The sequence below is a fragment of the Ahaetulla prasina genome, chromosome 1 (assembly GCF_028640845.1).
Source record: "Ahaetulla prasina isolate Xishuangbanna chromosome 1, ASM2864084v1, whole genome shotgun sequence".
NCBI lineage: Eukaryota > Metazoa > Chordata > Lepidosauria > Squamata > Colubridae > Ahaetulla > Ahaetulla prasina.
The window spans coordinates 82,070,762-82,092,880 of NC_080539.1; the positions used below are offsets into that span (position 1 = coordinate 82,070,762).

The following is a 22,119-nucleotide window of genomic DNA, read 5'->3' on the forward strand; positions in this document are numbered from 1 at the left end:
AGCTCCTAAAATTAAATCATGGATTTGGAATTTAAGAAACATACTAAGGGAAATACAAAAAAAATCATATTCTATTGCAATGTTGTCCACATTCTGATTTAAAATATTATATTATAATATTATAATAATATAAGCATTATTTTCCTGACATATTTCAATGCATGAATGGGACACAGAAGGAAATAAACTAGCAGCTCTTCCATAACATTTTGGGATTTACTTTTTATCCAGGCTATATCAAAATCGTCCCGTCATTTATAATTTGCCCTTTTCAAGGTCATTAATGTTTCCATTGAAAACAATCTGAGGGTTTTAAAAAGATAATCTCTGGCTAGGATTTCTAAACCTTTATTTCTAACAAAATATGCATAATCTGAAGAGTAGTTTACATAACATGTTTTTATCTCAAGTGCTATCGCTTCAAACATTGCTTTATATGCTCATCATTAGCTGTAACTTGAACATGACTATCTTAGCAAGAATTCAAATATTGTAACTCCATCTCAGGAATATTCTACTTATCTGCAGGACACCAATTTTTGCATGAACTTTCCAGAACGTTTAGGCAAATCAAACATAACCCGTCCTACATTTTTTCTATGAGTTCAGCAAATTTCTCAGGAAGAGTCATATTTACCTTGAGGAAAGTTTTAGTCTGATATTCATTCTGTTGACATTATACAATAATTGTAGGAGCACTTATGAGAAATAGCCTCATGACCAAGCTAGTTTTATTAGTACCTCCAGTTACTGCAATATATTGAGAAAATACAAACACCAATAAGACAGTTTCAAGGATGTGAGGAGAGGGTCTCCTTTTTCATAGTTTCCTCACACCCACTTGTTATGATCAGATCTTATTACATAAGAAATGCAATATTATTACACAAGGTGCTTCCAGTTGGGAATTGAATTGAATAATCGCACTACTTCATGCAGGCATTTTTACATACATCCATATTACTTCATCTTCTACTTGTAAATTGTTCATTTTCTCACTGCTTTATTGTTATTATTTCACAAACTCACACACAAATATAAAAAAAAACTTTTTGAGGACAAAAAGGTGAAATAGCTGAATCTATTCATACTAGGGCATCTCCTAAAAGCAACCCAAATTTCCAATGTCTCTAAATATCAAGTATAGCAGTCATAAATTCCCAAACTATATAAATATATTTGCATATCTTCTAAAACATCCATTTCTACCAATCTGTTAAGTTGACAGACATCAAAAAATCAACTGTGACTTTTTTTTTTTTACAAAAACAGATATTATTTAAAGGCATATTTCACAAAAGCAATGACTGCAGTCCTAATATAGGACTAGATTTATTCATTCATTCATTTCAAATGCTTTCAGTTGAAGAATCCAAATTGCTAACAATATATAACTAAAACTCATACACAAGATCTGAAAGGCTCTTCTTTACCCCTTCTATTATTTGCCTTTGTCAGAAGATGAGGTATTGTTGCAGCTTTTGGCTCAGCATTGCTGCTTGGTAAAATATCTGCAGTACATAGAAAAATTTGGGGGGGGGATAAGAAGGAGAAGGAGATCCAAGGAAATATATTCAGTTGGAGTCCACATATTAAGTGATCTGCCCTTGGACAGCTGCCATACATTTTCACAGGTTTGTTTTACCAGTAAAGCACTTAGGAGTGAGAAGGAAAAAAGACCAGACACATGTAGGGGGCTTTCAAAGTAACAGCTCCTTGCCCTATCAATGGAAAGGCATTGTGCAAGCTATTTTCTCCCTCTCTCTTTCTTTTTAATATGTGTCCCCCCCGCCCCCCCGTGGAAGGAAATGAAACAAGACGTCGTAGAAATCCCTGATAAAATCCTCTAGACAGGGCGAATGCGAAATAAATGACTGACTAGTTCGACCACTGGAAGCGTCCCAACAAATGACCCAGACCACAGCGCGAGAAGGTTAAAACCGAGACGCGGTCGGTTCGCCCCGTGCAGCGCCCTGCTAAAACTCCCATCCCGTTAACCAGCACTCCCACCACCCCACTTAAGAGCGGGGCGCAGTCCAAGTCAAAACCTCGGATATTAAGGCTTTTCCATGAGGTCCAGGGTTTCTCAGTGGGGGACCAAGAGTGCTTGCCGACTGCCCTTTCTCCAGAGACTGTGTGTGTGTGTGAGAGAGAGAGTGTGAAAGAGAGAGGGGGAGAGAGAAATCTGTTTCAGAAGCCCATTGGATAAAAACCGCCCCCAAAACATCACCCCCGGGGATGTTACTCTACTGGGGTCCTTACACCTGTCAGACAACAGTTTCGTTTCTGAATATTGTACTCCTCCTCCACTGGTCACTCTTTTAAGAACAGGTGACGGCAGGGGCCTTAAAACTCCTCGCCAGTTTTCTGCTCCAGACCCCTCCTACAATATTGTAGCGAGGCAGCCGGGGAAGGAGGAGAGGGAGATTTGCAGTTCCTCAGCCCATCCCCGCCTCACCGTCTCTCGAGGAATTCCAGAGCTTGAGCCGGAGTATTTGCCTTAATTCACCAAATCTCTTAATGCAGCACACACACACACGCACGCACCCGAGATCCCTGGCTGGCCTCGCTTCCCTACCTCCCCCTCCCGTACCCCCATCCACCCCGCAACCTCAGCACCGAGTCTCCACGACTAGCAATGGGTTGTCGCGCGAGCCATCTGCTCCTCGCCTCGGACCCTCCGTCCCAGCCTACGAACAATGCGTGAAGGGGACGCGGAGCCCCAAAAGAAAAGAGAAACGCTTAAGTCCTTACAGTTCGAAGGAACTGTATCTCGTCTTCCCCTTCGCCCACTTCAGCCATGGCGCTTTCCGGCTCTCCTTTTCGCCTCCCGGGCGATGCTGCTGCTGCTGCTGCTGCCTCCGGAGCCCGGGCTAGCAGGTGGTGTGGAACTGCAAGAGGAGAGGCACCCCTGCGGGACGGAAGCAGGAGGAGGAGGAGGCGAAGGGGTGGGGTGAGGAAGACGCTGTCTGCAGCTGAGCGGGAGGCACCCAAAGCCGAGCTGGACCTTTAGACGGGAAAGAAAGTGAGAGCGGCCGGAGCCGGTCGATTCGCCCCAATCTGCTCGAACGTGTGTCACTCCCTCTCTGCAGCAGAATGGCAGCTCAGCCCAGGTTCCTTGGTGCAAGTGCATGGGAAAGAACTAAAGCTGAGAGGGCTTGCGATTAACAGGGACAGCGGGGGGTGGAGCTCCCGGTGGCTCCCCCACTACTGCAGGTGATCCGCAGCCGGCTCTTCCCTGCAAAAAGCAAACCTGAAGCGCAGCGCCGCACTCTGGCCGGCCGGCCGCCCGCTGGCTGGCTCGCTCGCTCGCGCGCGCGCTTGCTTCCAAAGCCACTCCCTCCACACCCTGCGCGCCGAAGGCGTGGAAGGCAGACGCGCGCCAGGCGCAGAGAAGAACTGCATGTTGACGTGCAGCGGAGGAGGACGACGAGGGGGACGGGCGGTCGGGCGGCGAGCCTGGCCAGCCTTCGACGGAGTGGTCACAGTCTCCCTAGGGAGAAGGAGAAACACCCCCGCCCCCAGGCGGGATGGCAGAAGAGCTCCGCAAAGCGATTAGCGGGGTTGTCATAAAGCCCCCCACGACAGGTAGAAAACCGCCAGGTTAAAAGCTGTATGCTTCTCACGGCGTTTTTCACTTGGGTGGCACCAAAGGGGAAAGGTAGAGTTGACTTTGGTCATTCGTTGAATCGAGAAATCGTGTCCGATGGATTTGAGCTGCGTCTTTTTCTGACTGAGATGCGATACTCTTAGTAACATCACGTCTGTTGCTATAGCACTACAGTATCAGGGTAATGGTAGCGATACTATTGTTATTGGCCGTCCAGAGTCCACTGGAGTTGGGTGGCCAATACATTTAAATAAGTGACCCAGAGAAGACCTATTCCAAAGCTAATAATGCTTTGAGTTACGTAGATATCCAGAATATTTGAATGCTTTTGGCTTCCAAAGTGTACCAGAACTCCGGTGTTCCGTTCTCCAAAAACAAAAACTAACAAGTTTCGTGTGGTGCTTAAATGGCTGACCTGGAAACCAGGAGGTTTGAGTTCTAGTCCAATCTTAGGTATGAAATATCAGCTGGATGACTTTGGACCAGTCACTTTCTCTTAGCCCAATTCACCTCACAGGGTTGTTGTGAGGAAAATAGGAGGAAGTTAGATATGTTTGCCCTATTGAGGTGTCAATGGAAAAAAAGGCAGGATATAAATCTTAAAAAAGCAAAGCAAAGAACTGTCTGTCACAGTCCGATTTTGAAGGAGAGAGATCACCAGATCCCAAAGAGGAACGGCAGACTGCTATAAGGAGATGCTTCCCTCAAGTTCGTACTTACTAGCCATTAGTCTTTGAAAATAAGCACCTTTCATTGTGCTTGAAAACAAGTACTTATGGCAGTGCAGCACCATCAATCATTGTAATGCAATTCAACCTGGCCATTCCATTTAACTTCCGTTAGCTACCCTGCATTCAGCAATATTTGAAGCTTCCAGGCTGTATTCAAGTGCAACACTAGTTTTATGCATTGCCATAATCCCATAAGGAAATTACTAGTGTATTGTATAGATCATTGTGGCCAATCTGTTGTTGTCTAGGATGGCAGTAAGTGGCAAAGACACTGTAAATTGAGTCCATCCAGGCTCAGCTAACCGTGCTTATTTACTGAAATGTACATTTATCGCATCTAGTACATTTCAGCACCTGCCTAGCCTTCCATGATTCTCATGATAATTAGCAAGATGGACATCATACTGAATTATAATCAGGAGTACACTTGGAGCTACTAACATCTGGCTCTTCCAACAGGCAATGGGTTAGGTGGACTATAATATGTTCCCCTGATAAATTAGATTATATTTTTAAATTGTTAGTGGATCTTGTTCTGGTCTCCCCCTGATGTCTGTGAGATTATTATTTATGATTGTACTTTTTTTTAACTCTGCTATAAGCTACCTAGAGCTACTTTTTGAATAAGGCAGAATAAAAATTGATTAAATTTTAAGACTAAATAAAACCATGCATCATATTGTCACACTACAAACGGCACCATTATACTTGCATCTCAGTATTGGTCACAGCTGTGTAAATTACAGAGTTTGCATTGTGATAGATCTTTCATCCCTTTGCCCTGCCCCAGGATTGTTTATTAAATGTATAAAGGCACTCAATAGGATTGAGCTATCAATGGCTATTGAATCTTGATGGCTGTTTGTTTGATAGCTGGAATCACAATTGGGACGTCTTTTATACCAGCTGCTAATGGAGGAGGGATATCTCGTTCTAGTTTGTCATTGCAGGATACAGCATATTGAGCAAGATGGCAAAACTGTCTGGTTCATCTCAGCCACTATTCTTAAATATTACAGGTAGTCCTTTGATTGTGGTTGCATTTCCATTACTAAGCAATGCAGTCATAAAACCTGATGTCACGTGACAGCTTAGCAAAAGCAATCCCAGCAGTCCCAATTAGCATCATAACCCCATGACTGCAGGTCGTTAAATGGGGAGAGGCCGAAGCACCACATGTTGGCCAGGCAGAAACGCATGGCCAGGTGCTTCAGAGTGTGGGCAAGTACACAAGCAGAATGGTGCGTGTGAGCCACAGGGGGCCTGTGGGCAGACACTCAGGGAGCATGGGCAGGCAAACAGCAAGAATGATTTCCCATGTCCTATTGACTTTGTTTGTGGGAAGCTGGCATGGAACATCAAAAATCACAATCATAGACCACAGCTTGCTACAACATTGTAACTGCAAGCCAGGCATCGAGGGTCCTAAATCACAATCGTGCTCAGAGGGATGCTGCAGCAGCCCCTCATAAGTCCCCTTCATTCAGTGCCATCACAACTTTGAACAGTCACTGAACAAGTGGTCATAAATGTCTTGAGTGCCATTTAATTCCAAACAGCAACAGAACATTTAAAACAATAATATAAACCAAAAACATCCTCTACCTGCACTATAGACTGATGGTAGATCAATCTTCAGTGTCCCCAGTGAAGAGCCATGTCTTTAAAGCCCTTTGGAAGTCCAACAAGGTTTGGGTTTTCCAGCTTTTGAAAGTTACTTACTTTTTAAAACATCCTAAGTTAGCCAAAAACCAGCTATTCAAATGACTTATCATTGCAAATACATCCGGTTTCATCTTTAAATACCCATTGTAGGTATGCTTTGTGTAGGAAGTTAGCACTCACTCCTCTCCTAGAAGAATGAAATATTTTAGAAAATATTAAAAAGGGCAGAAGATTATTTCCCTGGATAAGAAATGGAGAAACCTGTTTTAAAGAAAGCAGCTTCCTGCCTCCCCCCCCCTTTGTCAATGGGCAATTAAGGCTTCAGCCAAGCTCACTCAATCCTCCCACCTTTGTCAATGAACCATTATTTGCAACACAATAGGACTCATCTAGCAACAGAAACTCACCACATGGCAAGGCTCAAGCAAGCTTGAGAGACAACCTACAATGTTAGCTAAGACCCCTAGACCACCTGGGAGTTTGACAACAAATCGGGGTACATTTCTTATACAGGAACAGGAAACACCAAGGTGGGGCCCTACAGAGAGTATAAACTCGGGCACTCAGCATCCCTTCTGCCCTTCGACCCTTCTACTCTCTTCTTCTCCTTTCCTCTCTGGTTCTTCACCCAACGCCCTGAACATGTGACCACCATTAAACCATCTTTCCAAGCAGCCTCCATGTTACCAGTGTCTTTGTCCCCACTTGGAACTGAACCCAGATGGATATTTCTTCCAACATTTGAAAAATGAAAAATGTGTTTTCATTGCTATTTTACTAAACGGCAGAAAATAACATATTACTTCAACTGATTTCTTTAATAATTGGACATTTTGTAAAGAAAATGGGAAACGTACTCCGAAAGAGCATGAGAAAGGGAAGGTTGCCAGGGTATACATGTTGATGGCATGGATCTTGTTCTTTCCACTGAGCTGGCTCTTCAAGACCTGTCTTATTCTTTGGTAATAGTTGGATATTGTTGTCTTCCTTGCCTCCTCACCATGGTTCCCATGTGACTGTGGATACCAAGCTGCTTGTACCTAGACTGTATGACTGCTATTTGATCCATTGGTAGTTCCCACCCCATCAGCTACTTTCTCTCTCTTGACTACCAGCTCACTTCTCCAGTCCAAATATTATCCCAGTGTCCCCGCTGTAGATCTGTGTCCACTGGATCAGTGAATAGATGTCTTATTCACTCTTACCTTGATGTTATCCATATAGAGGAGATATCTGGTGGTAGTTCCACTCTTGGATTTGTATCAATATCCATTCCTTGAAATTATCTGGCTGAGGGGGTAAAAGCTTGCTGCGAAACAAGGCTGCATGTGGTGTAGTTGCTTTATGATGCACTTGATGGCCACTTCTGAGTTGCCATCAGCAGTTGTTCCAGTGTTGTCTTTCTCAGCTCCATTGAGTTCTTGTGGAAGGTCCTCAGTATCCTGAGGACTTTACCGGGCATTCATAGATCCGTGTGTGTGGCATTGAGTCGAGGGCTTTCCTGTAGTCAATCTAGGGTGTACTCAGATTGGCCTATTTAGACCTTGAGTCTTGGGCAACTTCTCAAGCAACTGGTGTTTGGGTCTTCTGGTGTTGTCGTGTCCCACTCCTCCGCTGACGGCCGGGTCAGGGAAATCCGAATCAGGCTTGCCTCTGCAGCTCTGCCCAAAGTCCTAGCAAAGTCCTCAGAGCAGGCAGGAGACCAGTAAGTGACTTCAACAAGATAAGTTCGACTTTTGCCTGACTCAGAGACTGCCAGAAAGCAGATCCTTTATATAGGCCATGGGGTGTGGCTCCATGACTCAGCACTCATTAAGGCCTGCCCCTCCCTTCCTTCTGTTGCCTCCGCCTATCCAATCTTCTGATGCGAGGGTCACTCCAATCAGCTGTTGGTAATAAACCCTCCTCAGGCTCACATGCTGTGGAGGAGGGGGAGGGGTCTAGCTGCTCCGTTTGCCTGGGTATGGAGTCAGGGCTGGGGCCGGGAGGTGCTCCTTCTTCTGCAGTTTGTCTGGGCATGGAGCCAGGACTGGGGCCGGGAGGCATACATTCCTCCGTGTTCGGGAGCAGATAAGAAGGCCCCGGCTGCTCTGAGGACGGGCAAGACACAACAGGTGTTGTTCCCAATGCCCTTCTGAACTGTGCTCATGTACTGACCATATGATCATGTAGCTTAGCAACCAGATGCCTGGTAGGATATTCCAAGTTGTGGGGAAGCAGGTTATTGGCCAGTAGTTGGACAGTGCTGTTCCTTTATGGGGTGTCTTTCATGAACTGCACCCAGCCAGTCTGGGTGGGAACTTGCTGCTAGCATCTGGTTCATCTGTGGTGTTAGGCATTTATGCACTGCTGTTAGTTTCTTTAGCCAATAGATGTATGTTTGGGAGGTGCTGTCCAGCTGTTCAGGTTCTTGACTCGCTGCTGGATATTTGCTACTTGGATGGTGACAAGTTCCTGTTCTGGGAGGTTGCAGAAGCCTGTTCTCAGGTCCTGCAGCTACTTTCTACTAGTGTTATGTGTCTTCTCTTTTTCTCATATGATCTTGTAATACTATTCAGTTTCTGCTATTGATGGCTGTGCTGCAGTTGTTGCACTGCAGATGGGAGTATACCTTGGGTGGATCTTAGGAGAATAAGCCATTTATCTTCTTGGCTTCTACTTTTCTAGTGTATCTTAGCCTAGTAGCCAATGCTGTGAGCTTTTGTTTAGCAATCTCTAGGGCTTCAGATGGAGTCAGGCCCTTGTATTTTTCCAGTAGCCAAGTCATACTCTTAATGTTCACACTCTTCTGTAATTCCACCAATTAATTAACCTCTCTCCAAGTTACCTTGATCTTAATCTCTAATCTCATGTTCTGGAGGTGGTGGTGGTGATATATTGCTGTTCATGATCATATAGCCAATTATACCCAGAATTATAGCAGCTGTATGGTATACCAGTTCATGGTTTGTGTTATAGAGGTGGTGGGGATTGTTTTGAAGGCTCTATTGGCATCTTCTAGCATACTATCTTATGGTACTTCTCCACTGAGTCTTGCTAACTGGTCTGAAGGGTTGATTGTAGCTATGATCGTATGCCTTGTATCAGAAGTTGTGCTCTATAATGTAAAGGATGGTAGTGTCATTTTAGCTTCAAGTGTTGTCTGCACATCCAGTTGTTCTTCCGGGCCTTCTTGAGTATGGAATGTAATATATAATTGGTCCAAAGTTGTGAGAGCAACTTCCTATATTGAAGCATTGTGTAACTAGCTGTTATCAGTTACTGTAAATACAAGTCTTCTATACATCCGTAAGTTCCCTAATAATTTTATATAACCTTTCTCATTAGGCCTGCTGTTGTACCATTCTATCATTTCCAGGTATGATTTCTTCTAGTAGCCCACTTACGATCCGATGGTCCTGGTTCCCCAGCATCTTAGTCAGAGCTTGTTAATCTGCATGACGACCAAGTCAGCATGACTCTCCTAGTTCATGCCACTCTCATATTTAAGGTAGGCAAGTGAAGCATTTTGGGGTTATTGCCCAAGAAACCCTACTGGTAAGATCTGAACTGCAGTCTTCTGCATCAGAAGTGGCATTTTAACCATTACAATCTCAATTTCTTTCTCTCTCTCCCTCCCCCCTCCCTCCCTCCTTCTCAGAATAGTTTACTGTACTAAAGCTTTATTACTATCAGAAAGCTTTGTATAAGATTGCAGACTTAATGGTACTAAGTGTACTAAAAGAAACTGAAAGGGTGATTCATCATTTAAAAGCAGTTTATGTGGCAATTAGTTTCAGAGGGAAAAAATTAATTCACCCACAAGCAATGAATGATATCTTAGAATCTGGGATATTGATTGATCACACAAATATAATAAGTTAGAGGAGGGAAGCTAACAGTTCAATTAATAGAAAAGAGAAACCTCTTTATTATACATTGAAATGACAATAATATACTTCAACAGTTTCCTCTTTGAGGATAATTTAATATCAGTGTGATGAAAGGAAATACAATTATTGTTACTCTTCATCAACATTGTTAGAATTTTATTTTTACAAATTTTATTGACTGCATTTTTAAGAATACCCTATTACAATGACTTTTTTAAAAATCAGTAACACGTTGAACTTTGCATAATTAACGTTTGTACAGGAGCTTTAAAAATATGTAAGAACTTAATGAATTAATCTAAGAGCTGGGAAGTTTCATGCTGCACATTAAAGATAGTTCTGGGAAAGGATTTCAGACCTCTTAACTGTAGGAACCAGAGCAGAATGAAATCAGTGCACATTAAGCCTGGAAAACCTGTTCTGCCTCAAAAAACACCTTGAGGTAAAGTATCCTGAACCAGATGGCTATTGTAATAAGTATGTTTCTTAAAATTATATAATTAACATAAATTACATAATTTTCCCTATGTTAATATGTTAAGGAATTGCAATACTTTTATCTTCCAAGTTAAATTATATATGTACAGGTAGTGCTTCACTTACTACCACAATTGAGACCAAAATTTATGTTGCTAAGCGAGACGGTTGTTAAGTGCATTTTGCCTCATTTTACAACTTTTCTTGCCACAATTGTTACGTGGATCACAGCAGCTGTTAAGTTAATAACATGGTTGTTAAGTGAATCTGGCTTCCCCTTTGACTTTGCTTGTCAGAAAGTCACAAAAGGTGATCACATGACCCCAGGACACTGTAACTATCATAACTATGAATCAGTTGCCAAGTGTCTGAATTTTGATCACATGAGCGTGGGGACGCTATAAGGCAGGGGTCTGCAAACTTGGCTCTTTTAAGACTTGTGGACTTCAACTCCCAGAGTTCCTCAGCCAGCAAAGCTTAAAAGAGCCAAGTTTGCAGACCCTGCTATAAGTCATAAGTGTGAAAAATTGTAATAAATCACTTTTTAAAAATGCTATTGTAACTTTGAGCGGTCACTAAATGAATTCTGAATTGTAAGCCAAGAACTACCTGCATATAAAGGATGTACACACAGTTTTAAATAATAATATATATTTTATTTAATATTTAAATATATAATAAATATAATCTTAATAGAAATTTAAAAAATATGACATCCAGTTGTAAAAAGCAGAATAAAAATTTGGTAAGATGATAAAAGATCACCATTTCACAGTGATAGATGTACAGTTGGAAGCACTGAACAACAGAGGACAGATTCTCCTGGAAAAATATGTATGCGTGACTACTGAGAGTCAACACCAATTTTCTTATTAAAATATTTTATTTTACCAGAGACAGTATCTACTAATACATACTTTCTCCAGGAGAATTTGATCTCAGCTGCTTGTTCAGTTCTTCCAATTGTGCATCACTATATAATGATGTCCTTATCATCATGGGCGATTGGAATGCTAAAGTAGGAAGCCAAAAGATAACTGGAATAACAGGAAATTTTGGCCTTGGAGTACAAAATGAAGCAGGGCACAGGCTGATAGAATTCTGTCAAGATAATACGATGGTCATAGCAAACACTCTTTTCCAACAACTCAAGAGACGACTCTACACATGGACATTACCAGACAGTCAACACAGAAATCAGATTGACTATGTGCTCTGCAGCCAAAGATGGAGAAACTCTATACAGTCAGTAAAAACAAGACCAGAAGCTGACTGTGGCTCAGATCATGAGCTTCTCTTTGCAAAATTTAGGCTTAAATTGAAGAAAGTAGGGGAAAGCCCCAGGCCACTCAGGTATGAACTAAATCATATCCCTGATGAATATACAGTAGAGGTGACAAATAGATTTAAGGAATTAGATCTGATAGACACAGTACCTGAAGAACTATGCACGGGCGCCATATTGTTTAATGATGGAGTTCCCAGTCCATCACTAGGAATCCCAGTAATCCAGGGACTACTTGTACAACTTGATAGTCCTGTATATTTCTGACACAAACATTCTAACACAATTCCTTATTTTTTCTTCCCTCTGTTTATGTTATCTTACCCATCTTTAGGCAAGAAACTTATTGACAAGGTTATAATACTACAACAGACAAGTTCTCTTCTAAATGGCTTCTTTTGCTTGTGGTTCATAATGTTGGAAGTTGCAAACACAGCACCCTTGGAGCTTAGAGAAGTCTACTTTTAAATAAGCATGAATTTTGCCACAACTTTTAACGCTATTCTCTAAAATCCCTTTGGGGTTCTAACCTGCTTTTTTTCAATTAGTTGTGCCAGTCCAAGCAAAAAAAGCATTTCTTGTGTGTGCAATAAATTGCATAATCCCAAGGTAAGATTGGCTTCCTCCTTGACATCCTTTCAAAACTCACTTAAAAAAGGCCTGGCCATCTCAAGGAAATGGCAACTTTATGAGATGGTTGCATGTTTTTAATAATTTTCTCCACTATCATGTTATTAATAATATCGTTGACATATTTTCATTGTAGTTATTTAACATTTTGATTTCATGATAGTTTCTTTGAAGAAGTATTTTTCAAACTAAACTGGGCAAAGGATGGAATAAAAATCAATGGTGCCTATTAAAATTACTTAAGATTTGCAAATGATGTTGTTCTCTTCTCACAAGACCCAGAAGAGCTACAAAGACACATACAAGAGCTGCACAAAGCATGAGAACCATTTGGCTTAAAAATAAACCTGAAAAAGAGCCAGGTTATGTTTAATAAATTCACCCCCCCAAAAAAAGAAAAAATATATTTGGAGAAGTACTAGACATAGTAGACTCCTACATATACCTTGGCCAAAGGATCTCCTATAAGGTTTCCTGCCTGGGCAGGGGGTTGGACTAGAAGACCTCCAAGATCCCTTCCAACTCTGATATTATTATTATTATTATTATTATTATTATTATTATTATTATTATTATTATTATTATTATTATTATTATTATTATTGAAATTAAATGGCATGTTAAATGTGGTTGGCAGGCATTCAGCAAGAACAAACTCCCCCCTATGCCTGAAGAGAAAAGCTTTCAATAGTGTGTACTATCTGCTGTAACCTATGCCAGTGAAACATGGACACTAACCTCAGAATCAATATAAAAACTGCGAGAGGTGCAAAGAGCCATAGAAAGATACATGCTCGGCATTTCAAGACAAGATAGAAAGACCTGCACAAGGATTAGAGAACAAACAGAAGTATACAATATCATCAAGAGAATAAGGGAATTGAAATGGAAATGGGCTGATCATATAGCAAGAACAACTGATGGGAGGTGGACCAAGGCAGTCATAGAATGAATCCCACTTGATAAAAAGTGTTCCCCAAAGAGACCTAAAACAAGATGGATCAACTGTATCAACAAGTATTGTGGGCCCAATTGGCAAATGAAGGCTCAGGATCATATTGGTTGGAAACGTGGAAGAGGCCTTCATCCTGCAGTGGATAGACAATGGCTAAGAAGATGGTGGTTGTTTCTATTGTAAGGCACTCAGAGTCACTTTATCGTGAGATGGGCAGCTTTATAAATGGATTGATTGATTGAATAAATGGTTTTAGCATATGGGTTTTTTTATGCACATCCAACCTGTATTACAAAGATCTCTGAGGCAGAGAAGTAGGAATGCAGGAATGAACAATTGTTTAGTGAAGAGGCTGATCTTAGTCACTATCGGCTCAGGGACTAGCTGATCGCCTGGCTTCAGGATCTCATACAACAGCACACATTCTTTAAAAATTTCTATAGCCCAAATCTTGTTCCATGACTTGAAATAGCTCTTCCTTAACTACCGTAATTGATCCTAGATTACCATCCAAATTACTAGCTCCAGCTCTGTTACTACTAGTTGGAGTTGGTGGGGATATCTTTTCCTTTACTTTCATTTGATCAAACCTGAAGAATGAAAAACAAATCAGTAAGACAAAATGAAAGCTATTTCCCTTCAACACGGGCCGCTTCAGCATTTTATATTTATGCACTTATTTATATCCCACCTTTATTACTTTTATAAATAACTCAAGGCATATCATCTTCCTCCTCCTATTTTGCCCACAATAACAACCCTATGAGGTGGGTTGGGTTGAGAGTGACTGGCCCAAGGCCGCCCTGCTGGCTTTCGTGGCTAAGCTGGAGCTTGAACTCACAATCTTTTGCTTTCTAGCCTGGGGCCTTAACCAGTGGTGGAATTCAATTTTTTTTTACTACTGGTTCTGTGAGCGTGGCTTGGTGGATGTGGCAGGGGAAGGATATTGCAAAATCCCCATTCCCTCCCCTCTCCTGGGGGGGAGGATATTCCAAAATCTCCATTCCCAACCCACTCTGGGGCCAGCCAGAGGTGGTATTTGCCGGTTCTCCAAACTACTCAAAATTTCCGCTACTGGTTCTCCAGAACCTGTCAGAACCTGCTGAATAGCACCCCTGGTTAACCACTAGACCAAACCTATCTCCTACCTTTATCTGGATAAACATGCCAACTAATGTGTAATAGACATAAAATTATTTAAAAGTTTTTTTCTAATTGATTTGACATTCAAAAATGTCCGTGTCAATATTCAGATTATGTTTTAATTATTATTCCTTTGAAGCATAGCCTCACACTGTTTGATGTTTATTATTTATGGAGTGTGATAATCATGAAGTATCATTTCTATTTCTTGCCAGAACTGCCAAAATCAAAGAATTCAGTATTGTCAATGATTGCCTGTAGTTCTAAATGTGAATCATAATATCTGTGCCAAGAGCATGAAACAAGTGTTCCCCAGTGTTCAGAACAAAAGTATATTTGCTTGTCTTTATAGTTGATACAGCTGTTCCAAGCAAGAAAAAAAACTGATTTTCATTGTTGTCTGAGTAGGTGTACTCATTGTTTTCTTCTGTATTTAAATATCTCTCAAAGGAGCTGAGAGCTAGTGCTCTCCTGATCAGCTTTTTTTCTCATTCCAGCTTGATTATCTTGTGAACCATCAACCATTATGCAAACAAAATGGCCACCAAAAAAAAGGCATTAGTAGACATTGGGTAATACCAAGTGTGCTAGAATGCAACAAATTCTAAAAGTGGGGTAAATAAGTACAATGTAGACTGCATTTGTTCCGTGCCTGTAGAATGTCAACAAAAAATTAAAAGCAAATTAAATGAATAGAGACAAAGAGGTCCAATGATGTTCATCCACTTGTTTACCCTGCAGTCAACCCAGCCAGCTTTTGTTCATTCTCCTTCCTGATGATGTCCAGAACTCTTAAGCCTTTTCCAACACATTCTACAGCTTTTCTTGTCCTGGGATAATAGTGAAAATGATGTTACCCATATAGATGAATGTTATCAGCTATGTAAAATAACTCCAAAATTTTATAGCTATCATGAAGCATACACGGTAGCCAACAAACTTTGTATGGGAGACCAAATACAAAAAGGGGGTTGGGATTGAAATTTCAATGGCATATTTTAGAAGAAAACAGGTTACTACCCTCAAAACAGAATAACTCCAAATTGCAACACTTTGTTGCAGGTTCCACTAAGAAAGTGTGATCTAGTATTGCTGTCTTTTCCATACATACAATCCAAATAGACAATTATGGCAAATTATAAGATACTGTAATTATTCTTCCTCCCAAATCTTTTAATACAAGAAATGCCCCTCTCTCAAACAGCCTTCCCAACCTTGTGCCTTTCCAATGTGTTAAAAGTCTTTGGAGAGTCTCAGTCATCCAGATCATGGTTGTCCCAAAGGTGCTTTTTCAGGAGGCAACTGGGCTTATTTTTTTCTTTGAAGACGTTTCCTCTCTGACTGGATAGTGGGGAAATGGAAGGATTTATATTCCTTGCAGATAGCTGGTAATTTGCCCCTTTTAGAGAGTCCTTGAAGCACTTGGAGGTTTATCTGTCTCCTCAGGGTCACCTGAGTAATGCAAATGGGTGTGGAGCCTTCTTGACTGCAGGATGTTTTCTGCCCTGTGTCCCTTCACTGTTGAAGACAAGCACAGGTTGTTGGGGATGAGTTTGTGTTGTGTCTGTATCTCAAACTGAAGCTCAAATGGTTCCTCTAGTCTGCAATTTTTCTGGAAATCCATTCATACTCCCATACCATTCGAATGGTGTTCATCCCAAAGTACGTAGCTAAAAGTCTATGGAGATTTCTAATGTGTTGGGATTACAATTTCTAGTAAACTTATTTTGGAATATTTCTTTCCAGTTCAGCCATATTCAGATGACGATGCCTATCACATGTGAAAATAGGCCACCATACAATTAAGTGTTTATGTAAATTTCCTATATGAACATTTTCCCCAAATTTAGCTACCTTTTATCTCATGTTTAGTTCAGTACCATTTTAATATATTTTAACAATGTTTCTTTTTTTTTTTTTTTAAAGTTTTATTCTTACAATCATATCAAATAGTTCATCCAATGTACAGTTATATACAATTAGTCGGGCTTGCCCAGTCACCACCCCCCTTTTTAACACTCTTCCCTCTTCTACCTTCTTCTACTTTCCAGACCTTCCTCTCCTTCTCTTATCTACATCCTCTCCTCCCTCCACCCTACACCTTCCTTCTCCCTCTTCTACCCCTCTTCCTTCCTCTTCTCCTCTTTCCTACCTCCTACTCTCTCTTTTCTCTCTCCCCACCGTTCTAAAATGGTAACTGGGCAGACCCGACCCTGCATTAATTATATTTATACATCTTCAATAAACCCTGTACATTAAACATCACTCCATCTCTACCTCAACCCCCAATTCCCTCCCTTTACCCCCACCCCCACCCCGACTTCCCAGAACAAAATGCAGGGTATCAAAACTAACAATCATAATCTAAAATAATTCCTAAATTATAATCTCTAGTCACACCACACTTAGTCACACTCTCAATTCCCTCTCCTTCAAAATATATCTAATACAAAATATTTCCTAAATTTACTCATATGCTATTCGATATTTTTTTATCTGATATTTATTTTGAATATAATCAATCCACATTTTCCATTCTAAAATATATTTTTCTTGTGTATAGTCTTTCAAGTAAGCAGAAATTTTTGCCATTTCTGCCAGATTTGATATTTTGAGTGTCCATTCTTCAATTGTAGGTCATTCTTCTTTCTTCCAATATTGAGCAATCAAAAGTCTCGCGGCTGTTCAAAATCAATTTAGTCTCTATAGCTGTACAATCCATAATTATTCCTAGTAGAAAGAACTGTGGAGTAAACTTAATCTTCAATTTTCAAAATATTCTGCATGATCCACCATACTTTAATCCAAAATGCTTTAACTTTTTTACAAGTCCACCATATATGGTAATAAGTGGCATCTTCACAATCGCATCTCCAACATTTAGCCTGTACATTAGGATACATACATGACAACTTTTTGGGGTCTAAATGCCATCTATAAAACATCTTATAAAAATTTTCTCTCATATTTTGCGCTTGTGTAAATTTAACATTCCTCACCCAAATTCTTTCCCAAGTTTCCAACATTATTGGTTGCTGAAAATTTTGTGCCCACTTAATCATACAATCCTTAACCAATTCAGTCTCTGAGTCTATTTCTACTAATACATTATACAACCTCTTAATATGCTGTTGGCCTTGATCTCTCATTTGTTTTAACAAATTATCCTCAGTTTGCTTAACACCTATTTTTTGATCTAATTTCCATCTAGCTTGTAATTGTCCATATTGGAACCATGTATAATTTTTCCCTTCTTCCCCCATCTTTTCTCTGGATTTTAATTGTAATTCCCCCTTTTCCATACAAAGAAGTTCTTTATAGGTAACTACCTCCATCTTTTGATATATATTTATATTTTCTATCATGTGTCTCGGATTGCCCATATTGGAATCTTTCCATCTAATTTATATTGATATTTCCTCCAAACCCTCAATAATGCATTTCTAACTATATTATTTTTAAATATTTTATCTACTTTCTTATCATATAATAAATAGGCATGCCACCCATATAACAAACCATAACCTTCTATATTCAAAACTCTTTCCTCAGTCAAATTAATCAAATCAGTAATTAATGATAAGACAACTGCTTCATAATACAATTTTAAAATAGGCATTTTAAGAACCCCCTTTCCTTGTATCCTGCATTATTTTTAATTTTATTCTTGGTTTTTGCCCATCCATACAAAGTTATTAACCCCTTTTGCCATTCCTGTAATTTGATATCATTCTTAAGTACCGGTATCATTTGAAATAAAATAGAAACCTGGGCAAAACATTCATTTTATAGCTGCTATTCTTCCCAACAAGGATAGTTGTAACTTCTTCCAACTCTCCCTTTCTTTCCATACCTTCTGCCACAATACCTCATAATTATTTTTGTATAATTTGACATTTGAAGCTGTAATATATATTCCTAAATATTTAACCTTTTTAACGATTTCAAAACCTGTAGTTCTTTCTAACTCTTCTTTTTGTTGTATATTCATATTTTTAGTTATCATCTTTGTCTTTTGCTGATTCACCTTAAATCCAGATACTTTACCATACTGACCAATTATATCTTTTAAACCAGTAGCTGAGTATGTTGGTTGAGATACAGTAACAACCAAGTCATCTGCGAAAGCTCTTAATCTATAATCTTGATGTTTAACTCTAATTCCCTTTATTCGATCAGAACCACGTATTTTATTCAAAAGGATTTCTAAAGTTAAAATAAAGTAATGGAGACAGGGACATCCCTGTCTCGTCCCTTTCCCAATTTTAAAAGTTTCTGTTAACCCACCATTTACTATTATTTGTGCTGTTTGCTTCTGATATATTGCTTTAATTGCATGGATAAAATAATCCCCAAATTGCATTTTTCTATTACTTTAAACAAAACTGCCAATCCAATCTATCAAAAGCTTTTTCAGCATCCAAAATAAAAAGCCGCTGAGATTTGGTTGTTTCTTTCCAAATATTCAAGTAAATTTACAATTTGCCTCACATTATATCTCATCTGCCTACCCTTAATAAATCCTGACTGATCATTATGAATTATTTGATTCATCACTGGCATTAATCTATTAGCAAGTATCTTGGCAAATATCTTATAATCAGTATTTAAAAGTGATATAGGCCTATAATTCTCTGCTTTAATACCATCTCGATCTTCCTTCGGTATTAACGAAATAAAGGCTGTCCTCCATGAAGGGGGAACATCTCCTCCCATTTGAATTTTATTAAATAACTCTTTAAGTGGTTCAACCATCTCATTTTGTAAATTTTTATAATAAACAGCTGTTAAACCATCTGTACCTGGTGCTTTACCAATTTTAAGTTGCTTAATTGCTAACAAAATTTCCTCTGAAGTAATTAATTGATTCAGTTCTTCTCTTTGATTTTCTGTAAGCTCACAAATATTTTGTTGTTGTAAATATCTTTCTATCTCTATATCATCAATCATATCCCTAGTATATAACTTACTATAATACTCTAAAAATGCTTTTTTAATCAAATTCTTTTGATAAACTTCCTTACCCCTATATTCTATTTTATCAATCATTCGTGATTTCTGTTTTTTCCTTATTAAATAGGCAAGCCATCTTCCTGGCTTATTGGCATTATTAAACGTATCATGTTTTACATATTGTAAATTAATTGCTACTTGATCTGCCATCAACATGTTAAACTGACCTCTTAATATATTTATTGATTCTTTTATTTTACTATTTCCTGGGCTATTTATCAATAACTGTTCTTTCTTTTTAATTTCCTCTTCCAATTCCTTTTTCTTTTTCTTCTTCTGCAATTTATTTTTGTATTTAATATTCATTTGTATAAAATAATTTTTGATAATAATATTTGATAAACTCAAAACTGGGGGTACATTTTGTTGCCTCCTCTTTGGAAAAAAAAACGGTTTAGTTATATATATAAAAAAGGATATATCAGCAAAATTAATTGAGGTGGATAAGCAAGGAAGATACATTGCTATTGAACTTTTGTTGGAGGGAAAGAAGGTATTATTAATAGGAGTTTATGCTCCGAATGAACAACAAGAAAATTTTTTCAAGTTTTTACATAAAAGAATAGTGTTTTGGGATTATAAATCATATATATTAATGGGTGATTGGAACGGTGTGTTGGATACTCAAAGATAAAAAGTTTAAGGAAGATGTCAAGTAATTTCAAAGGTTTTTTTTGAAATAATGGAGGACTTGGAATTAAGAGATATTTGGAGAGGACATAATACAGAAGAGAGGGATTTTACCTTCTTTTCTGACAGGCATCAATCATTTTCGAGGATTGACTTTATTTTGATTTCTAATGATTTGTATTCTAGAGTGAAGACGACTAAGATTTGTTCAAGAACTCTATCTGATCATAGTCCGGTTTGGATTGAAATTGATCGGGAAAAGGAGGCTAGGAGATCATGGAGGTTGAATGAGAATTTGTTTAAATATGAACAAAATGTAAATGAATGTAAAAAGCAAATGAAGGAATTTTTTATTATGAATATGAAAAAAGAAACATCTATAGAGATGATTTGGGACGCTAGCAAGGCCTATATGAGAGGAAATCTTAAACAATGTTTCTTTAAGTAAAACATTTTATGATATTGTTAACATCAGAATTTGCCATTAACGTATATTATTAATGCATTCAGTTCGAACAACGGTATTCAGCATGATGGCGTAAATGACTGAACTCCAGGCCACCATCTTCATCTACATTTAAAGAGTTCATTGATTTTGAAGCAGCAATAGAATGGACTACGGAGATGTTAAATGGTTCAAAATTAGGCAAGAAGTGTATTACTTTTATATACCATCAACTTCTTAAATTATATGCAGAATATTTCTTAAGATGTTGTGGACTAAAAGAAATAGAAATTGGAATTAATCTGTTGAAATAAATCTCATCAATCGTTGAATGGTGAAGATAATATTTTGGAGAACTGAAACAAGAAAGTCTTAAGGGGTATCTTGAAAGATTACAAAAGCCAGTCTGTGTCTTCCAGTATATATTTTTTTTAAGTTTAAAATGTGCTTCAACAGGCAATAACCAATCTACGTAACTAGAGAAAAAATTAACTTAGTTACAGACTTTATCTATCAAACTCAAAAATTCACAGGAATAGTGAACATACCTATGATGTGAAAATATGTCCACAATTGGGGTGGGAAAACAAATGTAAATAAAATAGATGGCAGGGACTTTATACTGACAACATAGTTATATAGTACCAATTTATTTATTGATTGATTGAATTTATATCTCCGCCTATTCGCACATGGTGACTCAAGGTGGCTTACAGAATATAAAGCCTCATTTAAAACAATAAAACTAATAAAAAAGAATCAAATAAATTAATATAATAAAATCACACACACACCCGCCCCGGCAATGCCCTCTTATCTCAACTGAACAATTTCTCCAGTTATTAAAATGGCAGTGAAACATCATAAAAAATACGTTAGCCTAGCTTTGTAAAAGGCAGTAGCTAGTAAACAGGAGACTGTAAATGATTTATGTAAATATCCAAATGGACCTTTTAATCTAAAGAGCGCTGATATTTGACAAAATTGCATTTTAATATTCATGACCATTTACTCCTAATTTTCTTCTAAATATTTACAATTATAAACATGTAAGTATACATTAATTTTTATAATATAAATGTTTCCGCATTAATGAAATAACCAGAATATATCTGCACTACATCCTACAACATCTTGAGTCTCCAAAAACCTATGCAAGGGTCCTTTTTGTAGACTTTAGTTCAGCATTCAATACCATCATTCCAGACATTCTTCTAACTAAGCTAAACCAGCTACAGGTACCGGAACAGACTTGTAAGTGGATCACAAGCTTCCTAACAAACAGGAAGCAGCAGGTGAAGCTAAGCAAGATCACATCAAATACCTGTACAATTAGCACAGGGGCCCCCCAAGGCTGTGTGCTCTCCCCACTTCTCTTCTCTCTGTATACCAATGACTGCATCTCCAATGATCCATTTGTTAAGCTACTGAAGTTCGCAGATGACACAACAGTGATTGGTCTCATTCGAGACAATGACGAATCCGCATATAGACGAGAGGTCGAACGACTAGCCTTGTGGTGCAACCAAAACAATCTGGAACTGAACACACTCAAAACCGTAGAAATGGTGGTAGATTTAGGAAAAACCCTTCCATACTTCCACCTCTCACAATACTTGACAACACAGTATCAACAGTAGAAACCTTCAAATTTCTGGGTTCT

The 22,119-nt window shown here is 38.9% G+C and overlaps 1 protein-coding gene across 2 annotated transcripts in view; it reads right to left on the reverse strand.

The window, feature by feature from the left end:
* Positions 1 to 9,898: 9,898 nt before the first annotated feature.
* Positions 9,899 to 22,119, reverse strand: part of MTR (5-methyltetrahydrofolate-homocysteine methyltransferase) — a 108,895-nt gene continuing 96,674 nt past the window's right edge. Inside the window, exon 35 of one of the 2 annotated variants that reach the window (XM_058165900.1) lies at positions 9,899 to 15,198. The gene's annotated coding sequence lies outside the window, so the exon portion shown is untranslated. Of the gene's footprint in view, positions 15,887 to 22,119 lie in introns of both variants that reach the window. The other variant, XM_058165867.1, reaches the window with a different exon arrangement.